We start from the raw sequence: 9474 nt of genomic DNA, 5'->3' as shown, positions 1-9474 counted from the left end.
ATTCATGTAGGCTGTCTAGACGTTTTTTAAATTGTACAATACCCATGTAGCAGATAGTAATATAGGCGTATAGACAGGTATAGTGTATACTTATAATTTAATACGACCGTTAAAAATCTATTAACCGTACTAGATACGCTGTACAAAGCGCTATACACTATCTACTAATAATAATTATTATATAGAGTACCTCTACTATCCTTGTATGGTTAAATATACTAACTGCCTTGTTGTTAGAAATAATTATATCATTATAAGTTTAACTAGAAATCCATTAATACATACTATACAACGTTGTACTATAATTTTTTTAAATCTGAAACTTAATTACTATGCTTATTGTACATTTTATTATAACTTTGTCTACATAAGTAGATACCACATGCCCACATATTCTCTATATATTTATAGATATTATAAATTCGATTTTAATTTGTACATATTATCTTTGCGCGCATAGATTACTCAATGATCTGTAAAATATTATTGTATAAATAATGTTCGTCAAAATTAGTTAATAGATAATAACTATGTAAATTAAAATGAACATAAATAACAAAACTATGTGGTCAATTGATTAAATATGTCATTTATTGATAAATTATGAAAAAATTAACATATTTACAAATACATCTATAAAAATTAAAGCAAACAATTAATGATTATAAGACAAAAATAGTATTTGGTAGGTACCTAAACAATTTTTATGAGATTATTAAAATAATAATTTGAATTTTGATACCTATAAGTAGATTTTAAGAAATAGCCAGGTCCCTGTACTCAAGATTCATCAGCCCCCCCCATTGTGGGGGCCCTGTACACATGAGTTGGAAATTCTTTTTTACTGAAGTATGTTGTTTAAAAAATCATCAATGGTATTATTGCTGCTTCTGATATTTCTGGACAGCCTTGCCTTAAACTTGACGGATTACTTACCTATAGGTAACAGTATATTTTCTAGTGTAATACGAATATAATGTTGATGTTTTCATTTTTATGATTAATATTTTGAATTTACGTTCAAAGACCTCCTCAGGTATATATGCGGACTCCTCGGGGTTCGCGGACTATAGTTTGGAAAATGCTAATATAGACGATTGAAACATATTTTATATAATATAGTATTAACTAATAACATGAAAAATGGCAATATATATTGTAAATTATATTTATTTAAAAAAAAAATATGAGCCCACCAATTCTAAAAAATCTTAAACAATTGTTGCACAAAATTTAATACTAAAATTAGTTTTTTTTTATACGTGAAGAAATATTAAAAATATTTTATTTGAATATTGTAGTTATTTTATAAACATAATTAAAATAAGCAAATTTATAGTATTGAGCTAGATGGTATAAGTAGATATAAGTATATCATAATGTACAGGAGAAGTTTCTTGTACCAATCTACCTATAACTATTATCATTTATCGTATACCCGCGCATGCCACGACACAATAATTATAATACTATAAAATAATTGTGTATACTATACACTGTATAGTATTGGTTAATTTATTAGTATTTAGGAAGAACGAGACACTTTTGTATCCATAGTTAACGAACGACACATAAGTGTCACTAATTTGTATAAATTAGAATGTGAACGAAATTCATATTATTAATGCATTTAAATAATTTCGTTTAAAAGAAATTTCTTTTTTAAATGCATTTTTAATACCATTGAAAATAATTGCTATAGTATATTTTCAATCAAAGTTGTATTTAAATTGTTACGTATAGAAAAATACTCGTATGTACATTATAACCATTATATTATATTATACAAAATGTAATATTTTTTTTTTTAAAGTTTTTACAATTTTAAAAATACCTTATACGGATATTATGCGAACATGAGAGTTACTAAATTTGGTGATTATTTTATACATATTTAATTCGAAAACCCGTATCGACGATTTTATATGGTAGTAGTTATATTATTTATTTAATTTTATGTAGACAAATATTGTAAATATTTCTTAATTCACTAATTAACTATACCTGTATCATTACTCATTAGTATCATAAGAGATCAACATGCATAATTGCTAATATATATATATAATTATATATTATTATTGATTAATGATTAAGAAATGTTTATCCCTGGCGTCCCTGCACTTTATTAATCATCTTCAAAAATCACAGTTTTATAGAAACTTTGAATTAGGTATTTAAATCAAAACGATTTGTTTGAAAATGTAAATATGATCTTTATAAGTCGTTCTTGCAGCAATTTAAAAATATTTTAAATACTGCGTATGGAAATTTTTTTTTTTATAATTTTATAAAATTGAATATTTAAATAAAAGTACTAATCTTTCATTTTTGATTTTAATTTATTATTTTGTGATTCAATAAATATTAATCGTAACCTATAGAAAACTGAAACTTTTCACTGGTTTTTAAATACCAGTAAATAATTATTATTTTCTATACTTACACAATAACATTATTAATATATTATAAATATTACAAAAAATAAAATCAAAATTTGTATGCAAAATTACACGTTAAAATAAATAATAATAATTATTATGAATACAATAAAAAAATAATAATAATAAATAAAAGCTAAAATATATGCTCAACGCTCACTATAAGTTTAGTTGGAAAAATTTGATGTTACAATTTATCAGAACACAAAGATCAGAACGATAACCTTACAAACTTTACATTAATATTGTATTAAGTACTATACTACTATCATAATATACAGGATAATTATAACCAAATATGAAATAATCAATGATTTAAGCAAACAAAATAACGATAATCAAAGACATGTACCTATAATGAGTTGTATATTATTAATTTTAACTTTATACTGCGGAAAAATATATGTTATTATAAAATTAAATTGGTAAGATAAATATCGAATTTTAAATTAATTAAATGGATTTTAAATACATATAAAAAGAAATTAGAATAATCGGCAGAATTAATACAATTGTTCAACAAATAACACTCGAAATCTACAATATACAGCAGATCATCTCCTTGGTTATTTTCTATAACTTTAGTATTTTTGATATTTTTCTGACTGCAATTATACTAGTACACTACATATTATTACATTTCTTATTTGTTTTTAATAGTTATTCTCATTAGTATTTTTTATTTTTGTTAGTTTCACACTTTCACCTGTAGGTTATACTGTTATAATAGCTATAGTTATAATAATTATAATAATAAAACGTTTACTTTTTAAAATTCATTATTTCGATAAATTATAATTTATAACCTAGTTTGTTTTTTGGTGAAAACACTGCATAACGTGTCTTTTGTAGTATTGCGTCACTCGCACTATTTATTTTAACATTATAATTTATGATACTTAAAGGATTTTTATTTTATACACAATATACACGAATATATAAATACACATTACACAGTCATACATATACTGTCGGTCGTATGTGAAATTAATGTTTCATTACCTTTTGAATTTCTTTATTATTATAATTTAAATATTTATAAATTAAAATCATAAACAAATTCCCTCATTTGTCTAACTAAGAATTATAATGTTTACCTATACTCAAACATTATTTCATAATACATATTTAATGTAATAGTTTGAAATATTTGTACATGTAGTAGGTAACCTACCTATTTTAATCATAATTTGTTTATTTATATGTATTTATACATAACAAAAAGTTGTTGTTTTGAATAAAATAAGTCATTCATATTTAATCATAAGAATAAATATTAAGTTTTTTGTAATTCAAGACAAAATAAAACTAATGAAATCATTTAATAATTGACCGACAGGCGACGACCGTATACTATTTTATATATTTAATAGTACTCTTGAATGGTTAAAATTTAGGTACACCTCATTTATATATTATATGATTTCCCAAGGTCAGTATCAACCGGTAAAAGTCAAAAATTCTTATACGTTTTATTTTATACACGAAAAGACGTGGACAATAGGAAATATGTATTACAGACTCAATACTACATTTTTTATAACTTTATACACTTAAAGATTAGGTTATATACATACCATATACCATACCTATTATCCATGAGGCACTCCGGTTATTATACGTAATTTCTATGATTAAAAGCGTTAAAAATAAATGGAGTAGGAATAAAATTAAAAAATACCAATTATTTTTACGAGCCTGATCGAACAACAATTAAAATAGTATGAAAGATCGAGAGAGTTTTAATAGCAGTACAGTAATAATGGAAATTAACAATACTTAACAATTAAGTCTTGTTAAAATATTCTAGTAGCCAGTACAGTTTTAACCCGGCATATAGTTCATATTGTTAAATTTGTGAATTTGTATTCAGAATTTAGGCAACAAAATATAAAATAGCTATTATTATTATTGGATTGTAGGTACATAAATAGTTAGTACTTTGTTTTTAATACTTATATATTATTTTGGTGTGGCGTGTTTAGTGTACAAATTTCGTACAAACATAATAACACACAATACAATGCAATGCTGCAACATATATTTGTGTTTCTATATTGTAAATGTTTATTATTATGTAGAGTACCTATACAACAGAAAAACAGACTACACTACTACAGTCAGACAGTTTGTGTAGTGTGTGGACACAAAATGAAACATGCAGAGGCAACACAAAGAAAAAATAAAGTATAGTTGATAATATAAAAAAATAACATTAAAACAACATTAGAATGACATCGATAAGGCGCGGAACTCCATTACTACTGTGTTTTGTATAAACTATATATTATATTATATTATATACGTAGTACGTGACAGCTGACGGCTATCTAACCAAACTGTATATTACAAATATATTATTATGTATAACTACTATAAAATATGTGTTTGGATTTGAAACTGCATTTTTATGATGCGTCTCAGACTTGGATTTTTATAATTATAATAAATTATAATAATAACGTTACTATATTTTGTTACTTCTTATATTTTTTTTTATTTATTTTTTTATTCGATGGTCCGTGTAGATGATGGGATATCAACCTATCTACCTACTTAAAAAAGTCAAGCCGTAAAGAAATAATTCAGAATGCATGTCTATTTATTATACTACGCATATTATATACATATAGATAGATAGGATTGGTACTTGCCCATATTGACTTGATTTTTTTTTTTATCAATTTAAATAATCATCCCATTTTTTACTAGAATGCATTAAATCTGTAATATTGGAATACGTTTTAGAAACTAAGGGCATAGTATAATACATATTTTATTATACAATGATAATCGGATAAGTTTTAGATGTAATCTTTGCCGTAGACTGTACAGTGTGTTATTTAGTATGTTTATTGATATTTCATCAGCGGGTTATACACGTGTTTCCAATTTGGTATAAGCATAAGAAATATGTTCAACTATAATACGATTTAGGTATATATATTCGATAACCGGCTAGAGTTATGTGTTTTTTCGATTAATGATAATCTTTTGAACTCACTCCATGATTCTTTTGTAAATTATTAAAATATAAGTATTGTAAGGACATTTCAATAACAAAAATTTGTTCTTGTTTGATCAAATCAACACTGTATATATAGGTACTCACATTAACTTGCATTATATACGCATGTACGTATTTGTTTATTTCTTTTAATTACCTACATTGTTTTTAATTTATAATGATTATATAATATTTTTATGTCTTTTTTAATTATAAAAAAAAAAATACTCATGCTTATAAATTATTATTTAATTAAATATAGTCTTTTTGTGTTTCTATTTGCCACTTCCATTGTCATGTAACTGATAAATATTATAAATTCTAATACATACATTTTTAGTAAATTCTGAGTAATAATATATTTATAAATATATTATATACATTATTTACACTAATATACTAATAATAGATACATTTAAAAGTATTTTATATAACGATTGATGACTTAAAATACAATGTTTTGTCTTTAGTATGGTGTGATTATTATTTTATATAATTTTATGTACCTAATTCGAAAATGAACTATAATTCAAAACTCAAAAGACATAATAATATTTAAAACATTAAATTAAATAAGAGTATTAATACACGACTAGGCTTTATGTCATCCCAGTATTGATCTCTGTTATAAGTAGGCCAATCAATATAGTACCAACCCATAGTATATACTATATATTATACTGGTATATCATGTATCCACTCGTTCTTCCCAAATGATTTTGCGTCTGCGTGTTTGATGTTAACGTTTATATAAAAAATATATTATTCAAATGTAGTTAAAAACGTGAACCGTATAAAATGATTAAAATGTATTGCGGAGCCAAAACTTTAATTATTTTAAGTTACTGTTAGTAACATTGAGTTAACAGTACATAATTTATTGCGTTTACACGGTCAATATATCTCAACTCTCAAGTACCTGTAGAGTGTAGAAGTAGATAGTTCCCAAAAAATAAAGCATATAATAAATAAACGTCAACAAGTTAATGGTTTTAAAAGCTTGATATACTTACGTTTAACGAGTTTTTCATAGGAACTTCATATATATTTTGACATTGAGGCAATAAGTAAACATTATATATTAATAATATATACAAAATCTGCAATTAAAAAATTGTATTATTTTTATTTAATTTTTGTTAATGATAATTAATAATTACTTATTAATTGTCCAATGGGTCAATTATTCTATGTATGAATGCATATTTTATAAATATATATAATATGTATAATGTATATTTTGTAGTAATATTTAACTTCTTCTGTAGGTATATATATATATATATATATATATATGTGTGTGTTTAAAGTACCTAAATTAAAAATTAAAATTAAAACGTGCCTTATATATATATAGGAAAGAGACAAGTGACGTATTTGTAATGATAACTTTTCGCTTTGTAAATATAAAATTTATATGTATACCTACATTAATATTATGTATTATTTGTCATAGATTATATTTTTGTCATTCTTAGGATTTACCTATAGCTCTGTGTGTCTATACTTATTTTGTAAATGATAACTACCAAAATGTCAAAGCATAATAATTCCACTACAATTAGATAAAAAAAAAAAATGTTGTGTGATGAGCATTTAACGTTCCAATTAGTATTAATATAAATTTTAATTAAATGATCTACCTGACAAAATGAACAACTAAATTTTGTAAGTACCTACAAATATTATAAATACGAGTATCATAATTTGTTAGTGATATAAGTATATTTCTAACTACTTTCTTTGGGGTTTGAACACTATTTTAATTTTGGGAGCATGATGCAATATTGAACCATTATTTTTACCTTGTAAATTATCTGGTTTGTCAAGTTATACTCATACAGCGATATACTTATATAATACATACAATATACATATATATTTTTTTTTAGGTTGAATAATTAATTTAATTTTTTTTTCATTTAATAAGGCCTAGTAATTGTAAATTTTATATTTATTCATTTTTAAATAAATAATTTCTAGTTTTACTATAAAGATAAAGGATACAGAACATTTTTCCTTGGACTTTATATTCTTATTGCTGCGATTCTCTGTAAACAGGACCAATATATTATAGTAAACGTGAAAATACGTGCGTATCGCGTATGCGTGTATGACTAATCAGTAGTAACTACTATGACTATGATAGTATGACGTATAATATAATCTCATTATAATTTATATGAGTACATTAACTCATCTCCCATAGTACTATACGATAAAACATCACAGTAAAAATATGTTTTACAATTCGATAAATGCATCAAATGACAAGTATCATACTTTTTATATAAATAAATGATGTACATTTATATAGTTCACTTGGCGGACACCTGTTTATTTTTTTATCGATACAATATATATATTTTGGTTGCGTCTCAGCAGGGTTCGTATAAGTCTATTTTGTAAATCTAATCACTAATCATATATGTATTTCTTTTCAACGGTTGTATACGTTGTTAACCATAGAGGGTCGGAGAAGCAGCTGCTACTAAGAAGTGACACATTATGTGCAGCAACTGCTAAATATTGTCTGCAAGTTATAAATTTTTCGATTTATAATAATGTGAGGCGAGGGTGTGCAGTGAGCACACAGACAAATAGGTTTATAAAAGTAACCAGTTTTCCATTTTTCTGTAATTTACAGAGACTGTCACAATGGCTGACGGTACGCTGTAGTCTATACATCAGGGGTCTCCAACCTTTTTTTACGGCGGGCCAAATTTGATATACGCTTTGGCATCGCGGGCCAACATTTTTAGATGTGTTGTCTAAAAATGTTGTCTATCTAGATTCAGGAATATCTGATAGGTTATGATAGAAATAAATAAGAATAGATGAGATTTATTTAAAAAAATGTATGTTTATTTATATAATTTTTCTAATTTATTAATCAATTTAATAAAAAATAAATTAAAAACAATGAAAATTAATATATTATTTTCAAAACATTAATTAGCTTGGCGGGCCGGTGCAAAAAGCTTGGCGGGCCGTAGGTTGGAGACCCCTGGTCTACATTATAAAAAATATAGGGGTGAGCCTGACTACCTAAGTATATATTTCATGTATATAAGTCGTCATATTGAAAGTCGAATCACAGCTGCAGTAGTAATATTGTCACATGATTTACGAAAGGGAAAAAAACTCGTTTTATCTTCCGTATATACACATCCTAAATAATATACTGTAATACATCATATTATATTTAATGACTAACGGTTGTGTCGTGGTGTACCTATAAACTTATATAGGTATTGAAGTATTCGAGTAATTTAAAAAACATAGCCAACTATAGATATATTGTGTTGCATAATAAATCGTGCGATACAGAATGCACGAGGGACACGTAGGTAGTAGGAGTGAGTATGCGTTTATAACAGTTTATATAAATATTACATTTTTCCAACGAATATTATGGGGCTGCTATTCGACTAGTTTAAAACGCAAGCCTAAAAGCCTATGCGGATGATTAAAGAGAGAATAAGATGTTTTATGAGTTATTTTTAAATTAAGGATAGGTGCATGTTGTGCTTAAGCCGGCTAATGTAAGATATCAATTAAGAATATTGTATAATATACGACACACTACTCGTATTGCTATGATATGTAGTTCGTGACTCGCGGCAACGGGTTTTTCAGGTCCCGGTCGTTTGATCACATCAAGGATATCTCATAGACGTCCGGAATTCCGGATCACAGCAGTTGCCCGAGAATGACACGCTATAATTGAGAACCGTAGACATTCCGTCTTGTTTCTTTCACTTTTACACCGTCGATCGGGACGATGAAAACATCATCAAGAAACAATGCGCATGGCACGCATGCGGGATGTTTGGGAAACCTGCGAAAAGCCAAAGATTTCGGCCGGGGAAAAACGAGTGTTTATCTCTGCGCGACATACGGCCGCATCAGTTTTTGTTATAATTCAAAACGTTATTGATTTGTTGGAACTACTCAATGTCGTCATTTCTTCGTAGGAACCTCCACATCCAGTCTATCACGCAGACGACGTGCGCAACATTTGGG

At 26.0% G+C, this 9474-nt stretch overlaps 1 protein-coding gene across 1 annotated transcript in view; it reads left to right on the top strand.

The window, feature by feature from the left end:
- Nucleotides 1-9379: 9379 nt before the first annotated feature.
- The window catches only part of LOC112594356 (ubiquitin carboxyl-terminal hydrolase 3-like), a gene marked incomplete in the record, with an annotated part of 23335 nt that continues 23240 nt past the window's right edge, over nucleotides 9380-9474 (top strand). Inside the window, 1 exon segment of the mRNA XM_025339108.1 lies at nucleotides 9380-9474.

Source organism: Melanaphis sacchari, unplaced genomic scaffold (genome assembly GCF_002803265.2).
Source record: "Melanaphis sacchari strain LSU unplaced genomic scaffold, SCAv2.0 Contig22_pilon_pilon, whole genome shotgun sequence".
In the NCBI taxonomy this organism is placed as follows: Eukaryota; Metazoa; Arthropoda; class Insecta; order Hemiptera; family Aphididae; genus Melanaphis; species Melanaphis sacchari.
This window is presented reverse-complemented; position numbering and strand designations above follow the sequence as displayed.